Here is a 24,476-nt window from a genome sequence, read left to right on the forward strand (position 1 = left end):
ATACCAATTCATTTCCTGGAACCAGACAACGCCCTTCAATCCCTGGGGTCAGACAGACACACAGACTTGCAGGCTAGAAAGAATGGGGTCACTTTGGGACACCACCCACATAATGACCAAGCAATGTCTCACATTCTTAATATGCTGAAGAGACATATTGGAAGATATTTCCTGAATCACCTCTATCCACACATGTTTCCCCCAAGACCATTAATTTTCCTCCCCTGGGAGACCTTACACACAGTTAATAGGAAACAGGAATTGTTCATCAGTCCCCCTGCCAGACAGAAGCCTTTATGATTCTATACAATTCCTACCATTTTCAGATCTCCACAAGACCTCCGGGAAAAATAATGATTTATTCACACCTATTCCTCCAAATTTAATAACAATAAAAAAAACCATCTGAATCCTGAAAGGCAAGATTCCAGGAACTCGTTCACGTTTCTGACCAGAGTTTCCAGTAAGATGGGCCTCAGCCTACTGAATGGAAAATATGTCATCACTCTCTTCCCCCACGCTGGAGCGGACGGACGGAGTCTGGCTGAGATGTGCTGCTTTCCAGGGCTGTCCAGACGCCAGAACGGTACTGAAACACATAAGCCTGTGAGTGGAGGGTGATTGCAGTCAGACTTGTAAATACTCAGTGAGGAAGAGGAAAGGGGGGTGAGGAGGAAAAAGTGGGGGCGGAGAGGCCATGGGGTAGGCGAGTTCGTTACATTACACAACCAGCTAAGAATGGCAGTTTGCAAAACGGACCCTATAAATGTCATGACTTCACTAACATTCCTTGAGCAATGTGAGCATGGCTCTGAATGACTTCTCTTCCGAAGAAGGAGTTCGAGAACTTTAAAGGCTTGGATTGTATGTGTCCCTGTGGGAATGGAATCAGAAGTCTTAGCACCTTCCACTGACACAAGCTTCCAGCAAAAAAACCAAGGCATCATTACTCATCTGAGTCATGGCTGGAATTATGCTGGTAGATAGTGCCACCTGTATGTCTGTTGCTCACCCCTTACCCTCAGCCCTCAGGTCTGCCACGTCCATGACCCTTCAAGTCCCTTTTACAAAGTCATCTTGATCAGGAGTCTTTCCCTTACTAATCCCCACTTTTCTAGGTATGCCACTCCCATCAGATGTCTCAGTACTCCTGTGTGTATGTGTGCATGAATACATACAAATATATATGTGTGTGTGAATTAGTTATTGATTTGATTTTATCATTTTATCATTTCTTCCTATTCCCTTTCTCTTTTCCCTGCAGTATATTTGTCCCATGTGAGTCTGTCTGCCTCCCCCATTACATTGTAAACCTCACAAGGGAAGGGATCATATTTTTCATTTCATTTGTACGTTCTCAAGTCCTTAATACAGCACTTTGCCCCTGGGGGGTGCTCAATTAATGCTTCTGCTTCTAATGATGATGATGAGGAGGAATAACAGTAATAATGATAATGGTATTTATTAAGCTCTTACAGTGCCAGGCACTGTGCTAAGCGCTGGGGTGGATTTGTAAATCAGGTTGGACAAGCAAATCGGGTTGGACACAATCCCTGTCCCAAGTGGGGCTCACAGTTTCCATCCCCATTTTACAGATGAGGGAACTGAGACCCAGAGGAGTGAAGTGACTTGTCCAAGGTCACACAGCAGACAAGTGGTGGAGGAGAAGTAAGACTTGGAGGAGGAATATAAAAAACCGTTATTTTGCGGTTCATATACTTATTATATGTTGCCTCAACTACTGCATCAATCTCCTGACCTACCTCCCTGCTTCCAGTCTCTCCCACTCCAGTTCATACTTCATTCTCCTGCCTGGATCATTTTTCTATAAAAAGGCAATACATATCTCTCCACCTTTGAAAAACCTCCGATGGTTGCCCATCCCTCTCTGCACAAACTAAAACTTATCATCAGCTTTATCACCAGTAAACAACCCCCTGGAATTGGACACGCTTATCTAATCAGAGACACCCCCAAATTAACAGTCCATCCATTCTTGCCTTCTCCTTATCCATCTTCAGGACTCCACTAAGGCATGGAAATTCTGGTGGGAATAGAGGGCTCAGAATTGTCCTAACCCCTTGAGGGTCCCACAGACTCTGACTTGGAGCAGACAACCTGGAGTCAGTACCCCAGAGGAAGGTCCCCAAGACCAAACAGAACCCTTTAGGCCCTCTCAAAGTATCCAAAGTCCATTTATGACTTCAGAAATCCTTGACTTCAGTGACTCAGAGCAGTGGGTAATAGTGCTGCCCAGCAAATTAGACCAAAGGGGCATTTCTTGAAAGTAATCCTAGTAGGTCCTGGTCCCCTTTTGCCCTATGGTCCCTCTCTTTATCCCTCTGGTACTTGGACCCCCAGGGCTCCAGTCTCCCTGTCTCCAAAGGATTGAAACCTAAGTCCCATCCCATCCCGCAATTCCCGCCTCCTCTCCCTGTCCCATCTCCAATTATCTGGTCTGTTTCTCTGTTTCCATGGACAGGAAGCATACTAAAATGATAGGATGGTTGATTAACTGATTAAGAGATATTTTTTAAAAGTCTTTGGCAATCTGTGATATTCTCTGTAGCACAGGTAGCTAAAATGAATCTATTCTCTCCCAGTGCTAAATACAGTGTTCTGCAGACAATAAGAGATTTAAAAATAGCATTACTATCTTCTTTTTCCCTTCCTCTGTTCAGGTTGTTAGCAGATACAGCCTGGTCCCTTCAGCATTGTCCTCTGCATCAGGCAAAGACCCATTTAACCTTCAGGCTGCCTCCATGGGTTTCATTCATTCATTCATTTATTTATTCAACTGTATCTATTGACTGCTTACTGTGTGCAGAACATTTGCTTAAGCACTTGGGAAAGTACAATACAACAATAAACAGACACATTTCCTGCCCACAACAAGCTTACAGTCTTTGGTGGGGGAGAGACAGACTTTAATATAAATAAACAGATTACAGATATGTACATAAGTGCTTTGGGGCTTGGAGCGGGGAAGTACAAAGGAAGCAAGTCAGGGGGATGCAGAATGGAGTGGGAGAAGAGGAAAGGCAGGTGCTTAGTCAGGGAAGGCCTACTGGAGGAGATGTGCCTTCAATAAGGCTTTGAGGTGGGAGAGAGTAAATGTCTGTTGGATTTGATGAGGGAGGCACTGCAGGCCAGAGACTGGATGTGGGCAAAGTGTTGGCAGCGAGATAGGTGAGATCGATTCATAGTGAGAAGGTTAGCATTAGAGGAGTGAAGTGTGCCGGCTGGGTTGTAGAAGAAGAATAGCAAGGTGAGGTAGAAGGGGACAAGGTGATGGAGTGCTTAAAAGCCAATGGAGAGATTTTGTTTTACGTGGAGGTGGATGGGCAACTACTGGAATTTTTTGAGGATTGGGGTGACACGTCCTGAACGTTTTTGTAGAAAAATGATCCAGGCTGTAGAGTGAAGTATGGACTGCAGTGGGGAGAGATAGGGGATTAAGAGTTCACCAAGGAGGCTGATGCGGTAATCCAAGTGGGATAGGATGAATGATTGTATTAACATGGTAACAGTTTGGATGGAGAGGTGAGGAATAATAATAGTATGTGCCAAGCACTGCTGGGATAGATACAAGGTAATTAGATCAGATTCAGTCCATGTCCTACATGAGTGCCTCAGTCTAAATGGAAGGTACTGAATTCCCATTTTACAAGTGAGGAAATCAAGGTAAAGAGAAGCCACATGACTTGCCCTAAATCCCAAAGCAGGCAGACAGCAGTGCTGGGATTAGAACCTAGAGGTAAACAGTGACATCAAGTCACCTCCAATCTTTTTCTTCTTCTTTCTTCCTTTTTCCTATCTCTCTTTTATCCTTCGTCCTTTTGCCTTCCTCATCTCTTCCTTGGTACTCCTTCTCATCCCCCTGTTTGCTTTAACCCCTTTGAAATTCTCTCCCTACAACTTCTGTTCCCCTTCTCACCCTTTCTGTTCTTTTCCAGCCAGTTGCATTTAGGCTCTACGCTTCTCTGACCCCAGTCTCAAGCTAAAATGAATGGATGTCTGGTCAGTTTACTGTGATATTCTCAGTCTCAAGGTTCCACAAATACATAAAGGTGAATTGGGATGATTGGATTAATTTTCACATGCAGGTTTAATTGGGACACCACTAGGAAAGAGTGCAGCACATTGCTAGGTACAGGGAAGAATTTGACATGTAGGACTGATTTATAGTCAAAGTGTTTGCTTCAAAAAAGTGTTCATTTAACCAAGGCTGTTCTGCTCCAAAATAAGAATTGAACTTCCCTGGCCAGCTCTTTTCTGATGGCATTTGTTAAGCACTTATACCGTGTGCCAGGCACTGTACTAAGATCTAGGGTAGATACAAGCTAATCAGGTTGAATGCGGTCCATATCCCATAGGGGCTCACAGTCATAATACCCATTTTACAGATGAGGTAATGGAGGCACGGAGAAGTTAAGTGATTTGCCCTATCAACCTCTGCACTAAACAAAAACTTCTCACTCTAGGCTTCAAGGCTCTCCATCACCTTGCCCCCTCCTACCTCTCCTCTTTTCCTTCTTTCTACTGCCCACCCCGTAGGCTCCGCTCCTCTGCTGAAGCAGCATGGCTCAGTGGAAAGAGCCCGGGCTTGGGAGCCAGAGGTCATGGGTTCGAATCCCAGCTCTGCCACCTATCAGCTGTGTGACTGTGGGCAAGCCACTTCACTTCTCTGGGCCTCAGTTACCTATCCATAAAATGGGGATGAAGACTGTGAGCCTCATGTGGGACAACCTGATTACCCCGTATCTACCCCAGCGCTTAGAACAGTGCTCTGCACATAGTAAGCGCTTAACAAATACCAACATTATGATTATTATTACCTCCTCACCATCCCCCGTTCTTGCCTATCCTAACGTCGACCCCTGGCCCACGTCCTCCTGCTGTCCTGGAATGCCCTCCCTCCTCACCTCTGCCAAACTAATTCTCTTCCCCTCTTCAAAGCCCTACTGAGAGCTCACCTCCTCCAGGAGGCCTTCCCAGACTGAGCTTCCCCTTTTCCCTCTGCTCCCTCTGCTGCCTCTCTGCCCCCCCTTCACCTCCCCTCAGCTAAGCCCCCTTTTCCCCATCTTTCCCTCTGCTCCTGCCCCTCTCCCTTCCCCTCCCCTCAGCACTGTGCTCATCTGCTCATTTGTATGTATTTTTATTACCCTATTTATTTTGTTAATGAGATGTACATCCCGTTGATTCTATTTATTGTTATTGTTTTTGTCTGTCTGTTTACCCCGATTAGACTGTAAGCCCATCAATGGGCAGAGATTGTCTCTATCTGTTGCTGAATTTTACGTTCCAAGCGCTTAGTACAGTGCTCTGCACATAGTAAGCGTTCAATAAATACTATTGAATGAATGAATAACACAGTGGACAAGCGGTGGAACTAGAATTAAAAACCCCGGGTCTTCTACTCCCAAGCCCATGTTCTATCCACTAGGCCATGCTGCTTCCCAATAAAATGGTAGTCATTAAGAACTTACTATATGTCAGCCACTGTACTAAATGCTGGGATAGATATAGGATAATCAGTTTGGACAGTTGATGTCCCACGTGGGGTTCATAGTCATAATCCCCATTTTTTGCGGATGAGGGAAGTGAGGCACAGAGAAGTTAAGTAACTTACCAAAAGTCACCCAACAAACAAGTGGTGAAGCTGAGATCCTCTTACTCCTAGGTCTGTGACCTTTCCACTAGTCCATGCTGCTTCTCTGGCCTTTCTGGTCTCTACACTTTAGGTGGTCTCCTCTCCACTCCACCTTCAGAAGTTCTACCTTCAGGAAGTTTCAGCTATTTACTTAAATGAATGGGATTTGTCACCCTTCCAGATTGGTTGACTCTAACTTCTTTCAGGGCAGAGATCTTGCCTACTAATTCTACTATACTTTTCCATTCACTTAGAGCACTGTACTAGAGTAGGCAGAGGATTGCTCATGATTAACTGAAAAACCCTATTGATTGGTAGAGTCTGATCCTCTATCTTAGCATGCTTGAGTAAAATGGCTCTCCAACATGGTAAGCTTTCATAAAATGTAGGAAGAGTTCGAGCTGAATAATAAGAAACTGGATAATTTGAGTTCAAGGCAATTCCCTTGGTCCAATAGGTGTATAGGTGTAAATATATATTTAAGTATATCTGCCAAATTTCCTCATTCTCTCCCCTAACTTCATTTGAACTACAATTCTTTAAGGTGAAAGGCCATTCAGAAATGATGTCAGTTTCTATTTTGCAGTTGCGGCTGTCTTCAGTGTAATCAGTTGGCCACTGAGAATCTGACTCAGTTAGAGCTCATCTGTTTTTAGGTTTACCTCCATTCCCCAGAGAAGCAGGAGCTGGATATGAGGAGAGGTTTACAGGCTCCCACAGACAATGCCGGAAAGAACCCAGGTAACAATGTCTCCCCAAGTGTCTTCATCTGCTTTTGACATGTGACCTCCTACCCTAGAATACCACCATACGACTCTAGCTCTGTGGGCCCCCAGCAGCAAGAAAAGCATAGCTTCTATTAAAGAGCTGATTATGTGCCTAGCATTGTACTAAGCACTGAGGTGACCAGACTAGATTCAGTTCCTGTCCCACATGAGGCCCACAGTCTAAGGGGGAGCAAGAATAGCTATTTAATTCCCACTGTATAGATGAGGAAGCTGAGGCACCCAAGGGCCTTCATCCACTACTGAGAGAAGCACAGTCCCTTTCCCAACAAAGGTAGAAGGAAAATTTAAGGAAATTTTGACCTGTCCTTGTTTGAATCCTCTGCCATATTTTGATCTAAACTCAAATTTCAAACTTGTGAAGGCCTCACCAGTCCTATATGTGGTTTACAAATTGTAACACTGTGGTTCAAACCTTCCTGTGAAGGAAAAAGTGAAAGCTCACAAGCCCTGCTTGGGGATTGAGTCTTTGGTGATCTAAGGGTCCACTTGGAAAGCAGAGCATTGGACCTTCACTAAATGAGTCTAATGGTCAGCCATTGGGTTTTCCTGGTTGTACATAATTTCCATGGAAACTGAACTAATTCTTTTTTCCCACACCCCTCCAAGAAACTTAGGAGGAAAGGCCTTTTGAAGCTGCATTAGTCCATTAATCAGGGGCCCAGTTGGCAAATTACAGCTTAAAATATTCCCTAGGGACTGGAAGAAATCACTGCCATTTGAATTCAAAAGCAGCATTTGTATCATCTCACTTTTTTTAATGGCATTTGTTAAGTGCTTACGATATGCCAGGGACTGGACTGAGCACTGGGGGAGTTGCAGTCAGTTTAGACACAGTCCATGCCCCACCTGGGGTTCACAGTTTTAATCCCCATTTTACAGATGAGGTAGCTGAGGCACAGGGAAGTGAAGGGACTTGCCCAGATTTACTCATCAGACCAGTGGCTGAGCTGGATCAGAACCCAGGTCTTTCTGACTCCCAGGCCCCTGCTCTGTACACTAAGGCATAGTTCTTCTTTCCAGTGGGGGTACAGACTGGACCACACTAAGATATCCAAACAGCCTCTTGACGGTGAGCTAAAATAGGGAAATAGCAAACAAGGAAGACAGAAGAAAAGTCTTAAAGATGCAATTAAGCAAATTAAGCAAAGCAGATGGTATATCTGTAGACTATTGTTTGGCAACAGCAGCAGGAGAGAAGTCAGGAAAGTGTGCAGAAACTTCTGGAATATTGTGGCACTTAGAGCTGAAAGGAAGAACTCGCCTGGCACTGGGAGTAAAAAATGCAACAAGGCAGCAAGGGACAATCTTTAAATTCACACAGTGCAAAAGGGCTCAGTAGTTACCCATCTGCTTCACCAACCATACTTCCACAAACAAATTAATATCTCATTCTCAGTAGGGTTGGCTCTCTATTGATCTTTATCTTTATCGTATTTATCTTCATACTATTTGGGAAATGTAGGGGGCAGAAGATGTGGGTGGCTGTACGTTCAAATTAGAAATGAGAGCAATTACTGTTTGAATATGAGCTGAACCCTTTCTTTCCTTCTGTGCCTAAGAATCTCTGAACTGGTAGAGAGAAGCGATGTGACCTAGTGGATAGAGCATGGGCTGAGGTGTCAGATGGACCTGAGTTTGAATCACAGCTCTCCCACTTGCCTTCTGAGTGACCCTGAGCAAGTCACTTCACTTCTCTGTGCCTTAGTTACCTCATTTTTAAAATGGGGATTAATAGTGTGAGTCCTTTATGGGGCAGGGACTGTGTCCAACCCGATTATCTTATATCTACCCCAGGAATTAGTACAGCACCTGGCACAAAATAAGGGTTTAACAAATACCATAAAATAAAGGAAGGCACTGGGTAGCAACTGCATTCAAATTCCATGTGATACCCCTACAGCCCTCTGGCTGAGCAGGATGCCAAGACCAGGTATTCCTAAGACAGGTGGTTCCAGCTTCATGGATAAAGGATGGGCTTCCTCCGTTTGGAGGAAAACGCATCCATTGTATTTCATTAATAAGTTATTATTTCCCCTGATAACCTGACCACATATGAGATCATTGGACCAGACGGAAACCAGAATGAAAGAAAAAAAATAAAAGTAGACAATGGCCTTGTTCATTGTTCCCAGGAGCCTGGAGAGAAAAAGTAGTCTGGTACAAGTCTGCTTCCTCCCTCTTAGCCCCACTTTCCTGTTCAACTTTTAAAGAAAGAAGTCAGACGGCCCAAACCTCCCAGTGGAAAACAAGGAATGAGATTACTCCCACTCTTAACTCTCCCACATCCATCAGCCCTGAATTCTCCCAGGGTCGTGAAGTGCAGACAGACAAACAGATAAGCCTGGTGACCTCGCATCATTATCATCCCCACAATGGGTTAGTGCCAAGGTATGTATGTGTGTGTCCACTAATTCTACTGTATTCTCCAAGCAGTCTGCAGAGTGTAAGAGCACTCAACAATGTAAGTTGTTTTTGGGCAGGGATCGTGTCTTGCAAATCTGTTATATTGTACTCTCCCAAACTCTTGTGTAGTGGTCTGCACACAGTAAGCTCTTAATAAATATAATTGATTGATTTGAAGGAGAGGGGAGGGGAGAGGGAGAGTGTTTGTTATTCCATAGACAAACAGCTTGGAGAAATGGGAAGTTCTCTGTGTCCATCTCCTTTCTATTTGTGGTCTTCTTCCCTGTGTTGTTCCCCAATTTTGGGCTGCTCAGAGATCCCCCAAACTCTGCCAGGATCAATCCTCATTTTCCTGGCAGTGAGTGAAATAAGGTAAGAGCCCTCAGACATATTCAAGCTTTGAGGATTTTGATGCTTCTGGATTTGGGGTGAGAGGTGAAGGCTAGTGTTAGTTTTAATGTCTGATTTGTGCATGTATGGTCTTTTTATAGTTTACCATACTAGAAAAGGACTTACTTTATGCAAGGCACTGTACTAAGCAATGGGGTAGATACAAGATAATCTGGTTAGACCATTCCCTGTTCCATAAGGGACTCACTGTTTACAGATGAGATAACTGAGGTGCAGAGACGTTGAGTGTCTTGATCAAGGTCATGAAACAAGCAAGTGGCAGAGTTGGAATTGGATCCCAGGACCTCTGACTTCCAAATTAGTTCTCTTTTCATTAAGCCTCACTCTGTTGAAACACCCACTAAGTTCCTTATGTGGGGCAGGCTCCTCCTCCCCCTCCCATCCTCTAACTGTAGGCGTTCCTCAAGGGTCAGTTCTTGGCCCTCTTGTGTTCTCCATCTACACTCACTCCCTTGGTGAACTCATTCGCTCTCACAGCTTCAACTATCATCTCTATGCAGATGACACACAAATCTACATCTCTGCCCCATCTCTCCCCCTCCCTTCAGGCTCGAATCTCCTCCTGCCTCCAGGACGTCTCTACCTGGATGTCTGCCCGCCACCTAAAACTCAACAAGTCCAAAACTGAGCTCCTTATTTTCCCTCCCAAGCCCTGTCCTCTTTCTGACTTCCCTATCACTGTGGATGGTATGACCATCCTTCCCGTCTCTCAAGCCCGCAACCATGGTATCATCCTTGACTCGGCTGCTCATTCACCCCACACATCCAATCCGTCATCAAGACCTGCCGGTCTCACCTTTATAATATCGCCAAGATCCGCCCTTTCCTCTCCACCCAAATGGCTATCTTACTGGTGCAGGCTCTCATAATATCCTGGCTGGATTATTGTGTCAGCCTTCTCTCTGATCTCCCTTCCTCCTGTCTCTCCCCACTCCAGTCTATTCTTTATTCCGCTGCCCGGCTCATCTTCCTGCAGAAACGCTCTGGGCATGTCACTCCCCTTCTTAAAAACCTCCAGTGATTGCTTATCAACCTCCGCCCGAAACAAAAACCTCTCACTCTAGGCTTCAAGGATCTCCATCACCTTGCCCCCTCCTACCTCTCTTCCCTTCTCTCTTTCTACTGCCCATCCCATAGGCTCCACTCGTCTGCCGCCCACCTCCTCACCATCCCCTGTCCTCGCCTATCCTGCCATCGACCCCTCGGCCACGTCCTCCCGCTGTCCTGGAATGCCCTCCCTCCTCACCTCCGCCAAACTAACTCTCTTCCCCTCTTCAAAGCCCTACTGAGAGCTCACCTCCTCCAAGAGGCCTTCCCAGACTGAGCTTCCCCTTTTCCCTCTGCTCCTTCTGCTGCCTCTCTGCCCCCCCCTTCACCTCCCCTCAGCTAAGCCCCCTTTTCCCTCTGCTCCTCCCCCTCTCCCTTCCTCTGCCCTCAGCACTGTGCTCATCCACTCATTTGTATATATTTTTAATACCTTATTTATTCTATTAATGAGATGTACATCCCCTTGATTCTATTTATTGCTATTGCTTTTGTCTGTCTGTCTCCCCTGATTAGACTGTAAGCCTGTCAATGGGCAGGGATTGTCTCTGTTGCCAAATTGTACATTCCAAGTGCTTAGTACAGTGCTCTGCACAAAGTAAGCGCTCAATAAATACTATTGAATGAATGAATGACAGTCTTTAGTTCATATGTTTTTTGTATATTCCCAACCATATCATCATCATCATCATCATCCTTGTTATTATGAACCGGGTGCAAGCTCAAAATGCAACTTCTTAGTTTGTCCACCTCTGCCTGTTATCCAGGACTTAGATTTGAGATTATTCTCTGTGAGAGTCTCCATCAGCTCAGTAGCCTGGCCTGGGCACCCCCCAAACTGCTCCAGATAAGGGATCCAAGTGGGGAATTGATTTACATATTTTAACATCATTTAGCATCAACAAGAATGTGTTGAAATGGCTTCGAGCTTTGAGGTAGGTACTTACTGCCTCCAAGGGAAGCTGAATATATTAAATCAAGGTCTAATTTTGATATTTTTGCATTATTATGCTATTTTATGAATTATCATGTCTAACGTATTGTAACTCAACAAAGAACAAGCAAAGGAAGTAGAGAGTATGACAAGGAAGTTCAGAAGATGGTTTCCATAGGCTGGAGGAAGGAGGAGGGACTGAAATTGTCACTAGAGGCTGATAGAGACTCCAGCATTTCCTTTTGAGTGTGGGCAAAGAAAGTGGATATAAATAGACAACAGCTTTAGAAACATCAAGTGGGACTGAAGATGGGACCTGTATGGGCAGGACAGAAAGTCAAGAAGAAAGACAGAGATGCTATCGCCACCTGATACTACCAGTTTCCAGGCTTCCTATGTAGCCTTCCCTAGCAATATTGAAACCCCCTTCATGCCAGCCCTAAGTGGAACTTTGAGTGTCCCACTGGCAATGGTTAAAGGTAAGGGATTGTGGCCCTAAATGGGGGGTATTAATAATAATCATAATGATAATGTTATCATTATGATTATTTTTGTTACATGCTTACTACATGTCAAGCACTTTTTTAAGTGCTGGGGTAAATATGAATTGATGAAGTTGGGCACAGTCCCTTCCCATATGGGGCTCACAGTAGGGAGTAGGATTTAATCCTCATTTTAAAGGTGAGGAAACTGAGAGACAGAGAAGTGAAGTAACTTGTCCAAGGTCACCCAACAGGAAATTGGCAGATCAAGCATTAGAACCCAAGTCTTCCAACTACCACACTTTTATGTTCTTTCCATTAGGCCATTCTTTCACCACTACCACCACCATGTATTATGCACTCTGTGCCAAGCATTGTGCTCAGCACTGGGGTTGATACAAAGTATTCAGATTGGACTTAGCCTTTGACACACATACAAAAATCAAAAACAAAAGTTTAAATAGAAACTCCCTTTCCGTTCACATCCAACAGACCATCACTCCCCCCACCTTCAAGGCCTTATTAAAATCACATCTCCTCCAAGAGCCCTTCCCTGAAGAAGCCTTCATTTCCCTACTCCCTCTCCCTTCTGCATCACCCTTGCATTGCATTTATACCCTTTAATCACCTCAGCCCCACAGCACTTATGTATCTGTAACTAATTTTTCTTTCTGTTTACCCGTCTAGACAGTAAGCTCCTAATAGTAAGAAACATGACTACCAACTCTGTTATATTTTACTCTCACAAGCACTTAGTACAGTGCTCTGCACATAGTATGTCCTCAACAAATATTGATTGATTAATAATTAATGGTTACTTTAAATGAAGGAGCTTTGAATATGGTGGAGATTCTAGTAATAATAACAAAATAGAGCTGTACTTAGAGTATTCATATGTGTTGGTAAAGTTTAGAAGAGAAAATAGCATGATTAGAAAATAGAGGGTTGGTATTTGTTCTTAAAAATTCTCTATGCATTAGAAAATCAAAGGCAAATCAAACCACTGATCACATGTCAAACCAGATTTGTGTTTGCAGGTCGCACTGAAGAGTTTCTTCCCACTTCCCAAACCCAATCTACCCTGCCCATCACAGTCCCTGGAACCATCAAGACCTGCCATTTTTAAGGAATTATAATAATAATGATAATAATGGTATTTTTTGTTGTCTTATGCTGTCATCATGTCCGACCCATAGCAACGCCAAAGACACATCTCTTCCAGAATGCCCCACCTCCAGCTGCAATCGTTCTGATCCATAGAGTTTTCTTGGTAAAAATATGGAATCGGTTTATTATTGCCTGATAATCCGAGCCTCAGCTTCAACTCTCCCAAGCCGCTGCTGCCCAGCATTGGTGAGTTTTAACTTGTAGCAGATTGCCTTCTACTCGCTAGGAATGGAATGGATATGCCTCTGCTTGACTCTCCCTCCCATAATCGAGACTGGTAGAGTACTGGAAACTCTCCAGTTGTGACCCTGAGAGGCTGGTATTTGTTAAGCACTTACTATGTGCCAGGCACTGAGCTCTTACTATGTGTCATGTTCTAAGTGCTGGTGTAGGTAAAAGTTAATTAGGTCAGACACATGGAGCTCCCAGTCTCAGTAGGAGGGAAAAGAATTCATTCCCATTTTACAGTTGAGCATAGAAAAGTTAAGTGACTTGTCCAAGACCACACAGCAGGCAAGTAGCAGAGTCAATATTAGAACCCAGGTCCTCTGGCTCCCAGACCCAGGCTGTTTCTACTTGGCCACCCTGCTTCTCTTGGGGCTTTAAGGGTCAGGGCAGTGGTACCTCTGTTGCTCTGGTAATGACAATAGGAGTAATAAGATTCACAAAAGCATTCCCATTCTCTCCTAGACCCCCTCCAATCTGGCTTCCGTCCCCTCCACTCTACCAAGACTGCTCTCTCTAAGGTCACCCATCACCTCCTTCTTGCCAAATCCAATGGCTCCTACTCCATTCTGATCCTCCTTGACCTCTCTGCTGCCTTTGACACTGTCGACCATCCCCTCCTCCTCCATACCTTATCTCACCTTGGCTTCACGGACTCCGTCCTCTCCTGGTTGTCCTCTTACCTCTCTGGCCGGTCATTCTCGGTCTCCTTCGCTGGAGCCTCCTCCCCCTCCCATCCTTTAACTGTTGGAGTTCCTCAAGGGTCAGTTCTTGGCCCTCTTCTGTTCTCCATTTACACTCACTCCCTCGGGGAACTCATTCACTCTCACGGCTTTGACTACCATCTCTATGCAGATGATACGCAGATCTACATCTCCGCCCCTGTCCTCTCCCCCTCCCTTCAGGCTCGCATCTCCTCCTGCCTCCAGGACGTCTCCACCTGGATGTCGGCCCGCCACCTAAAACTCAACATGAGCAAGACTGAGCTCCTCATCTTCCCTCCCAAACCCGGTCCTCTCCCAGACTTCTCTATCACCGTGGATGGCACGACCATCCTTCCCGTCTCTCAGGCCCGCAATCTCGGTGTCATCCTTGACTTGTCTCTCTCGTTCACCCCACACATCCTATCCATTACTAAGACCTGCCGGTTTCACCTTTACAATATCGCCAAGATCCGCCTTTCCTCTCCACCCAAACGGCTACCTTACTGCTACAGGCTCTCGTTATATCCCGGCTAGACTACTGTGTCAGCCTTCTCTCTGACCTACCTTCCTCCTCTCTCACCCCACTCCAGTCTATTCTTCACTCTGCTGCCCGGCTCATCTTCCTGCAGAAATGATCTGGACATGTCACTCCCCTTCTTAAACAACTCCAGTGGTTGCCTATCAACCTCCACTCCAAACAAAAACTCCTCACTCTAGGCTTCAAGGCTCTACATCACCTTGCCCCTTCCTAGCTCTCCTCCCTTCTCTCTTTCTACCGCCCACCCTGCACGCTCCGCTCCTCTGCTGCCCACCTCCTCACCGTCCCTCCGTCTCGCCTATCCCGCCGTCGACCCCTGGGCCACGTCCTCCCGCGGTCCTGGAACGCCCTCCCTCCTCACCTCCGCCAAACTGATTCTCTTCCCCTCTTCAAAACCCTACTTAAAACTCACCTCCTCCAAGAGGCCTTCCCAGACTGAGCTCCTCTTCTCCCTCTACTCCCTCTACCACCCCCCATTTACCTCTCCGCAGCTAAACCCTCTTTTCCCCCTTTCCCTCTGCTCCTCCACCTCTCCCTTCCCATCCCCACAGCACTGTACTCGTCCGCTCAACTGTATATATTTCCATTACCCTATTTATTTTGTTAATGAATTGTACATTGCATTGATTCTATTTAGTTGCCATTGTTTTTGTGAGATGTTCTTCCCCTTGACTCTATTTATTGCCATTGTTCTCGTCTGTCCGTCTCCCCCGATTAGACTGTAAGCCCGTCAAACGGCAGGGACTGTCTCTATCTGTTGCCGACTTGTTCATTCCAAGCGCTTAGTACAGTGCTCTGCACATAGTAAGCACTCAATAAATACTATTGAATGAATATTGAATGAAAAGCAGCAGTTAACCTCTGGTCCAACCACATCCTGGAAGAATAAAGTCCAACTTCAGTCCCTGCCTCAATCCTGTCCTATCATTCATTCATTCATTCAATAGCATTTATTGAGCGCTTACAATGTGCAGAGCACTGTACCAAGCATTTGGAATGTACAATTTGGCAACAGATAGAGACTATCCCTGCCCAGTGACGGGCTCACAGTCTAAATGGGGGAGACAGACAGCAAAGCGAAACAGAACAAAACAAGACATCATCAAGATAAATAGAATCAAGGAGATATACACCTCATTAACAAAATAAATAGGGTAATAATATATACAAATGAGCTCACTGCTGAGGGGATGGGAAGGGGGAAGAGCAGAGGGTGGGGGAGAGGGGAGAGAAGGGGAAGCAGAGGGAAGGGGGGCTCAATCTGGGAAGCCCTCCTGGAGGAGGTGAGCTCTAAGTAGGGCTTTGAAGAGGAGAAGAGAGTTAGTTTGGCGGATGTGAGGAGGGAGGGCATTCCAGGGCAGCAGTAGGACATGGGTCAGGGGTCGACAGCGGGATAGGCGTGAAAGGGGGACTGTGAGGAGGTGAGCGGCAGAGGAGCAGAGTGTACGGGGTGGGCAGTAGAAAGAAAAAAGGGAGGTGAGGTAGGAGGGGCCAAGGTGATGGAGAGCTTTGAAGCCAAGAGTGAGGAGTTTTTGTTTCATACGAAGGTTAATAAGCAACCACTGGAGGTTTTTGAGGAGGGGAGTGACATGCCCAGAGCATTTCTGTAGGAAGATGATCCAGGCAGTGGAATGAAGAATAGACTGGAGGGGGAGAGACAGGAGGAAGGAAAATCCAAGAGGAGGCTGACACAATAATCCAGTCGGGATATTATGAGAGCTTGTACCAGCACGATAGCCATTTGGATTTAGAGGAAAGGACAGATCTTGGTGATATTGTGAAGGTGAGACCGGCAAGTGTTGGTGACAGATTGGATGTGTCGGGTGAATGAGAGAGCTGAGTCCAGGACGACACCAAGGTTGCGGGCCTGTGAGACGGGAAGGATGGTAGTGCCGTCACAGTGACAGGGAAGTCAGGAAGAGGACAGGGTTTGGGAGGGAAGATAAGGAACTCAGTTTTAGACAGTTGAGTTTTAGGTGGCGGGCAGACATCCAGGTGGAGACATCCTGGAGGCAGCTGGAAATATAAGCCTGGAGGGAGGAAGAGAGAACAGGGGAGGAGAAGTAGATTTGGATGTCATCTGCGTAGAGATGATAATTGAAGCCGTGGGAGCGAACAAGTTCAGCAAGGGAGTAAGTATAGATGGAGAACAGAAGAGGGCCAAGAAGTGACCCTTGAGGAACCTCTACAGTTAGTGGATGGGAGGGGGAGGAGGAGTCCTCAAAGGAGACTGGGAGATGATGATGATGATCATCATCATCAGTATTTATTGAGCACTTACTGTGTGCAGAGGACTCTACTAAGTGTTTGGATGAATACGATACAACAGAGTTAAAAATAATAATAATAATGTTGGTATTTGTTAAGCGCTTACTATGTGCAGAGCATTGTTCTAAGCGCTGGGGTAGATACAGGGTAATCAGGTTGTCCCACGTGAGGCTCACAGTTAATCCCCCTTTGACAGATGAGGTAACTGAGGCACAGAGAAGTGAAGTGACTTGCTCACAGTCACACAGCTGACAAGTGGCAGAGCTGGGATTCAAACTCATGACCTCTGACTCCCAAGCCCGTGCTCTTTCCACTGAGCCATGCTGCTTCTCTGATAGACATATTCCCTGACCACAATGATCTTCCAGTCTAGAGTGGGAGACAGACATAAATATATATATAAGTAACTTATAATGAATAATTTTTAGATAAGTGCATAAGTGCTGTGGAGTTGAGGGTGGGGCAAATGTTAAATACCCAAATATCACAAATCAAAGTGCCCTAGTTCAGCCCCTCCTATTTTAAGCACTTAGTATGATGTCAGGTACTGTACTAAACTTTGGGATCGTTATAAGAAAAACAGATATGAGGGAGAACAGGAATTGAATCCTCATTTTACGGATGAGAAAGTCAAGGCCCAGAGAAGGTTAATAGCTTGCCCAAGGTCATGCAGCAGGCAAGTGGTGAGGCTGGGATCCTTAACCTAATAAGAAAACTGAGCAGGGAGGGAGCAGATGAAACATGTGTTTTCAGTGTTTCTGAGCCATGGTGAAAAGATCCTAAAATAAGGCTTTCCACCCATGCATTGATCCATTTGTGGCTTCTTTCAGACTAGCTTCTCTAAAGACTCACCAGTCTCTGTGGAAACCCAAGAAATGAGGAGGAGAGCTGGAAAACCATGTGGAAATGATTATTCAATGTAGCTTGTGCCTCCAGAGGCCAATATCTGACCAGTTCCATGGGTGTCTATGTAGTTAGAACATGTCAAGGAACCACGGATATATTAGAACAGGATGAAAAATCATCTCCAATCTCTGTCCTGAAGCAGTGCTTAGCAACCCAAAGAAGGATTGCTCTGTTGGAAAGGAAACTATCCTCACCAATTATTGTCACAGTTCCTCCCCAAGCCACTGACATTGGAATGCATCAGACATGGAGAAGATGAAGACAACAGAAGCTGACCTTTCAGAGCTCTCAGAAGACTTACTAGTCCTTTGTTGAAAGGCAGATTATTTGTTTCCCTGTTAATTAGCACCAACGAGGCATTCAGTCCAATGGACTTGGTTGGAGGTATTTTGCCTTTGCCCAAGGCCATTTGCCATAGACAAAACTTCCTCGGTGGGCCCCAGTGCTATCCACCTGGAATATGCTCTCTCCATTTTATGCATCTCATTTCTCTGCGCTGCTCCTGTTAGCTCAAGCCCAGCCACTCCAACTTGCAGGCCAATCTGAACATAGATACCTCCGGGGCAGTGGCTCAGACTAGGGAATGTCTGTGGCTTCTTTCCCTCTATTAAAATAGTGCTTCATGCTAATCCTCTGCTGAACAACCAGTTCTGAGACAGCCCAGGGCATTGTTAAAAACAAGCTTTTCTGACATGCCTCAGCAGTCTCAGAGGCAAAAGGAAAGGGATTCCCATCCAGGAAACCTGATTGGACATGCAAGGGGGACCCAGCCTAAAATCCACAGAGAGGATGAGGAGTTATGCACTCAGTTGCTGGGTAATTGGAGTTATCATCTCCCTGCCAACATGCAACATGGACAAGTTCTTTTCACCCAAGGGCCTTCTGAGAACAGATCAAATGCCTTGAATTCACCCTCTTAGATATTTTTGTTTTCATTTCTCCAGTCCTGTCTTCCAAACCCGCATTCTGCCCCACTTTCCCCACAGACTCAATAGCACCTCTAATTTGACTGTCCCTCAGGCTCATGACTTTTGAATTAATTTCAGCTCATCTCTGCCCTTCCTCCCCTTCCTTCATTCAATGGCCAAGTACTCCCAACCTTTCCCCAGTAAACCTTTAGAACTGCCACTTGTTCTCCAACCCAAATTTACTGCTGTCGGTCAGTTTCTATTTCGCTCAATTAATCAAACAGTGGCATTTATTGAGCACATACTGTGTTCAGAGCACTGTACGTAGTGTTTGGGAAAGTACAATATTACAGACTTGGTAGACAGGAACTTGGCCCACAGGTACATAGAATGCTGTATTTGTCTTCTTCCTGGTGTCCCTAATTCTAGGCTTCCACTATTCCAGTCTCTCTTGACCATAATAATAAGGAACATCTTCATAAGCATTGCTTTAATCATTTTTTTAAATTGGTATTTGTTAAGTGCTCAACAGGCATTGTATTAAGCGCTGAGGTAGATACAAGTAATCCAGTCGGTCACAGTCCAGGTCCCACTTGGAACTCAGAGTTTTAATCTCCATTTTATAGATGAGGTAATTTAGGCACAGAGAAATGAAGTGATCTACCATGGCTCAGTGGAAAGAGCCCAGGCTTTGGAGTCAGAGGTCATGAGTTCGAATCCCAGCTCTGCCACTTGTCAGCTGTGTGACTGTGGGCAAGTCACTTAACTTCTCTGTGCCTCAGTTACCTCATCTGTAAAATGGGGATTAAGAGTGTGAGCCCCACGTGGGACATCCTGATTTCCCTGTGTCTACCCCAGTGCTTAGAACAGTGCTTGGCACATAGTAAGCGCTTAACAAATACCAACATTATTATTATTATTATCTACCCAAGGTCACACAAGTAGAAAAGTGGGGGAACTGGAATTAGAATTTATGTACTTCTGACTCCCAGGCTTGTGGTTTATCCATTTGGCCATGCTGATTCCGTCACTTGGAATGAATAAAACTCCTAACCTTGGCCTTCATCTTGCCTTCCTAATTTATTTTCTTTTACCTTCATCCTCACTCATGCTTGTATTTTCCCCACCAGCCAAGCCGCTCCATGGGCCTCACTTATGTCTCCAACCCCAAGCCATGTTTCATATTATTCCCACACCACTATAGAGTTTCCTGCCAAGGTAACAGAGCTCAGCACTGGAAAAACACACACAAAAAGCACCCACTTTGAAGCACATTCTTTTACCGATGCTCTATTCCAACTCTTTGGCTATACCTCCACCCATGGCTTCCAGCATCTTTAATTTTTCTATACCTGTGTATCAGTGATTTTTTTCATTTACTTTTAAGCTGTGTATTTATGTTAGTTCCATCTCTTCCATCTTATTGGAAGCTACTCCAAGATGAGACCATGTTTTGGATTGTCCTTTGGAATTTCTTCCTTGTATCCACTAAGGTGCTTTACCCCAAGTGGTTGTTCAGTAAATTAGTGTGGAAGCATAAGAACATCAGCAAGGCCAGCCAGAATGAGAATGTTGGTTCATCATTCATTCATTTCCTTCAATCATATTTTTTGAGATTTACTATGAGACAAGCACTGTACTAAGCACTTAGGAGAGTACAACAAACAGACACATTGCCTGTCCACCACAATTTCACATCCAGCCCAATACTCCGCTTCTATCTATGGTACTAAAGGATGTTTGGAAAGAATAGCATCGTGTCTCTTTCCTCAGCATTCATCTTCACATTAGTGATGTACCATTCTTTATTCCCCTTTAAATCATCTAAATTGTCTATGAATGCAATTAAACATTATTTTAAGTCTTCTAACTACCCTATCTCTTCTTTGTATCCACTCACTATTGCCTTAATAACCATAAACATATCAAAATCCTTTCTGAAGGGGTAGATATTTTGACATACCCAACTTACTGTGGTGATACTTCTCATACACTTACCTCTTGCTGTTTAAAGACGTTTCCTTTTATTTGACTTCAATTTCCTTTTGGTTTCATAGAATTAGGTGGTCAACAATTCTATAGCCATCCTATCTCATGGGTCAGTGATTTTGCAGTCTTCAGTTAGTGACAGGAGAGTTTGAGGAATCAATTTACGGCTTCACTTCTCTGCATGAAGAGGAGAGTGTATAAGGTACTTCTCTTTAACCAGTTAAAAATCACAAGATGACTACTACTTCTTGAGAGTCTCCTTATTTTAGCCATTTAAGACGCTGTCTAGAAAGTGGTGGCTCAGTTTCAAGAACAGCTGTGTAAAATTAGATGCATCCAAAAATATATGCACTTTAAATCTTTAAATCAATCACATCGAAGGGGTCATGTAGAATGTGCTATGCGCTGGGTAAAGAATGCACATGCTATAGAGCATATATACCTGTGGTATTATTTGACAGGCAGCTGGACATAAGAAATGCCTGCACTACTCTATAGGAATTAAGAGGGAAAAAAGAAAAAGGAGCTTTTGGTGCAATATCTCATCAATCCATCAATCAATCAATGGTATTTACTGAGCACTTACTAAGTGCAGAGGACTGTCCTAAGCTCTTGGGACCATACAATACAGCAGAAGTAGCAGACAAGTTCCCTCCCATAAAGAGCTTACAGTCTGGAAGGGGAGGCAGACATTATTATGAATAAAAAAGTAATTTATAATATATGATTTAAAGGTCATATATATAAGTGCTGTGGGGTTGGGGATGGGGCAAATATCAGATGTCCAAAGATCACAGATCTGAGAGCATAGGTGATGCAGAAGGGAGAGCAAGCTGGGGGAAAAAGGGCTTATTCGGGGAAAGTCTCTTGGAGGAATGCTTTGAAGGTGGAGAGAATAGTGGTCTGCTGTATATGTAGTGGGAGGGAATTCCAGGCAAGGGAAGGATGTGGGAAAGGGGTGTGCAGAGTGATAGATGAGATCAGGAGACAGTGGCGCTAGAAGAGTGGAATATGTGGGGTGGGCTGGGCTGTAGTAGATAGTGAAGTAAGGTAGGATGGGGTGAGATGATTGAGTGCTTTAAAGTCAAATGTAAGGAGTTTGTGTTTGGTGCAGAGATGGATGAGTACAGAGGTTCTTGAGGAGTGGGAGTCACTGTCTGAACATTTTTGTTAATAAATAATCTTTGCAGCAGAGTGAAGTAAGAACTGGAGTGGGGAGAGACAGGAGGCCAGGAGGTCAGAGAGGAGGCAGATGCAGTAGTTTAGACAGGAGAAGATAAGTGCTTGGATCAGTATGGTAGCAGATTGGATGGAGAAAAAATAGAATATATTAATATATCAATGAGAAATAGAGTGTCCTAGTGGATAGAGCATGGTCCTTGGAGTCAGATGGACCTGGGTTCTAGTTCCGGCTCTGCCAAGTGGGCAAGTTCCTTAACCCCTCCATGACTCAGTTTGCGTCACCTATAAAATGAGAATCAAGACTGTGAACTCCACATGGGACAGGGACTGTGCCCAACCTGATTAGCTGGTATCTACCCCAATGCTTAGTACAGTGCCTAGAAAATAGTAAATGCTTAACAAATACCATAATAATAAATTTAAAAAAACTTTCCAACTGAGCTGCCCGATATTTGAAAAATTGACAAGTATTTACTTTGGAGCTGGGCCCTCTTCCCAGTCTCTTGGGGTGAGATTAACCATGGAAGTGGCAGGATTAAAAATGTTGAATTAACCTTGATTCATTTCATGTGCCACTTTGGTTCATCCCAGTTCATTTTTCCACAAGACCTGAGATCATTCTATAGGAATCAAAATGGCATAGTCCATTGCTTCAAAGTCTCTCCCTCCTTTTTAGGCCCTGAGATTTCACAGCATAAACTCTGGCCTTCGAAACAGGAACATTAATGACTTGGAGTCCCTTCAGATGATTTCAACTCCCTCCCTGTCTACAATAACATTCCCAAAGCCAAGACTGCTTTGATCCAGCATTCTTTATATTGGGGCATATTTAAAATATTAAATTTAAAATATGAGGATGAGCCAGGTCCTCAGCTGGAGATAACCACTTCCTAGAGCATTGAGCAGTCAGTGGTTTAGTATCTCTTTGAGGAATACTTCTCATATAGACCTTCTGAGGTTCACGTTTATTGCAATTAATAGTACTTATAAAGGTATCAAGTAAGTGATATGTGTTAAGTGCTTACTGTGTGCCAAGGGCTGTACTAAGCACTGGGGTAGATATAAAATAATCGAGTCCCACAAGGGGCTCACATTCTAAGAAGGAGGGAAAACAGGTATTGAATCTCCAGTTTGAAGATGAAGGAACTCAGGCAAAAAGAAGTTAAGTGACTTGCCCAAAGTCACACTGCAGGTAAATGCAGAGCTGGGATTAGAAGTTAGGTGCTTTTAGTCCTAGGTCCATGGTCTTTCCATTAGTCCACACTGATAAATAGCTACAGGGAACCAACCACTGTGCTAAACATGGGTACAACGCAAAGGAAATTAGACTCAATTCAGTCCCTCTCCAACATGGGGATAAAAAGGAGGGAGAGCAGGTATTTAATCCCCATTTCATGCCACAGTAGTCAAGAGCAGAGCTGGGACTAGAACTCAGATCTCCTTAATTCCAGTCCCTCACTCTCTCCACCTGACCATTCTACCTCCTTTATTGGTCTCTTTGTTAATAAAGTTTCCTTAATAACTAAAATGGAATTAATTGGCAATCCCAGAAAGAAGAAGCAAGTTGAATATAGGGCACATACCATGAAACCCAAGAATAATGAGCAAGGGTTTCTTTGGCAAACATCCAGCAGAATCCCAGGAAATAACAGTCATGAGTTGATCCACTTATTCCCATTCAATCAATCAATTCATCAGTAGTATTTATGGAGCACTTACCGAGTATAGGGCACTGTACTAAGTGTTTTAGAAAGTACAATACAGCAGATTTGGTAGAAATGTCCCCTGACCCCAAGAAGCTTACAATCTAGAGGAGAAGACAGGCATTACAATAATTTATGGATGTGTACAGAAGTGCTGTTGGACTGAGGGTGGAATGAATATCAAATGATTAAGGGGCACAGATCCAGATAGGAAGATGACATAGAAGGAAGAGGGAGTAGGGGAAATGAGGGTTTAGTTCAGGAAAGGTCTCAACTCACCATACTTTGTTCTCCTTTAAATCACAATTCCAAGCCCACCTCCTCCAGGGAGTTTGCCTTGATTAACCTCCCCTATTCGCCTCCTACACAAACACATTCAATTTTGCAGTAGCTGAATATGTATTCTACACAATCACTTTCTTAGCCCATCACTCTCTATTAGGCCAACAGGAAACCAAATGTCCATTAGATCAATTGAAATGCAAGTGTAGAGGCAGGAGAGAGGGACTATAGGGAAATAGGATAAAAGTTTCCAAATCTGGTAGCAAAATCAGAAGCAGATATAAACAAGAGTGCAAGTGGAACTCAGCAAGAACAAATAGCCCCAAACAGCCCTTAAAGGAGTTTGGATCTAGAAAGTGTCAAAGTGGAAAACCCACAGAGTCCCAGGCAGGCCTATCCACAAAAGTCACTCAAAGAGATAAACATAGTCTTGATAGAGTCAGAGAGAACTGCAGTAAGAGAAAGGACTGCAGGAAGAGAAAGGACTGCAGTAAGAGAAAGGCAGAGAGAAACAAAATGGATGGATACATACCTCAAACACACTATTCCAAGATCAGTTTGGGGACGTTGGAGAGGAGTTGGGAGAGATTATTCTACTAGGTGAATTCTACAGTGGAAATTTGCACTGTGGAAATTGACCACATAAGGGATGTTCTTTTTGTTTAGATTAAGATATAAACAACTAAACCGGGTAGTATTCCAATGACAGTATCAGTAAATACAGTATAGATTTCCAGACCTATAGATTCTCTAGAACTCTAAATACTCCACCGCCTCACTGATTCATCTTCCTTTCCTCAGGCATCTTTCCCCATTCCCCTCAACTCCTTCTCTGACTCACTCCCTTCCTCAAAAATTAATTATCTTGACCCCTGCATCCCCTCTGGCT

The 24,476-nt window shown here is 44.5% G+C and overlaps 1 long non-coding RNA gene across 1 annotated transcript; it reads right to left on the bottom strand.

Moving 5' to 3' along the window:
- Nucleotides 1–340: 340 nt before the first annotated feature.
- On the bottom strand, nucleotides 341–24,203 carry LOC103167846. Its single transcript, XR_485260.3, has 4 exons — nucleotides 24,120–24,203; nucleotides 23,585–23,667; nucleotides 20,430–20,597; nucleotides 341–604 (listed from the first exon to the last, which is right to left on the bottom strand). It is a non-coding gene; the product is annotated as an uncharacterized LOC103167846 (long non-coding RNA).
- Nucleotides 24,204–24,476: the final 273 nt, after the last annotated feature.

This window comes from Ornithorhynchus anatinus, chromosome 4 (genome assembly GCF_004115215.2).
Source record: "Ornithorhynchus anatinus isolate Pmale09 chromosome 4, mOrnAna1.pri.v4, whole genome shotgun sequence".
Taxonomy (NCBI): Eukaryota; Metazoa; Chordata; class Mammalia; order Monotremata; family Ornithorhynchidae; genus Ornithorhynchus; species Ornithorhynchus anatinus.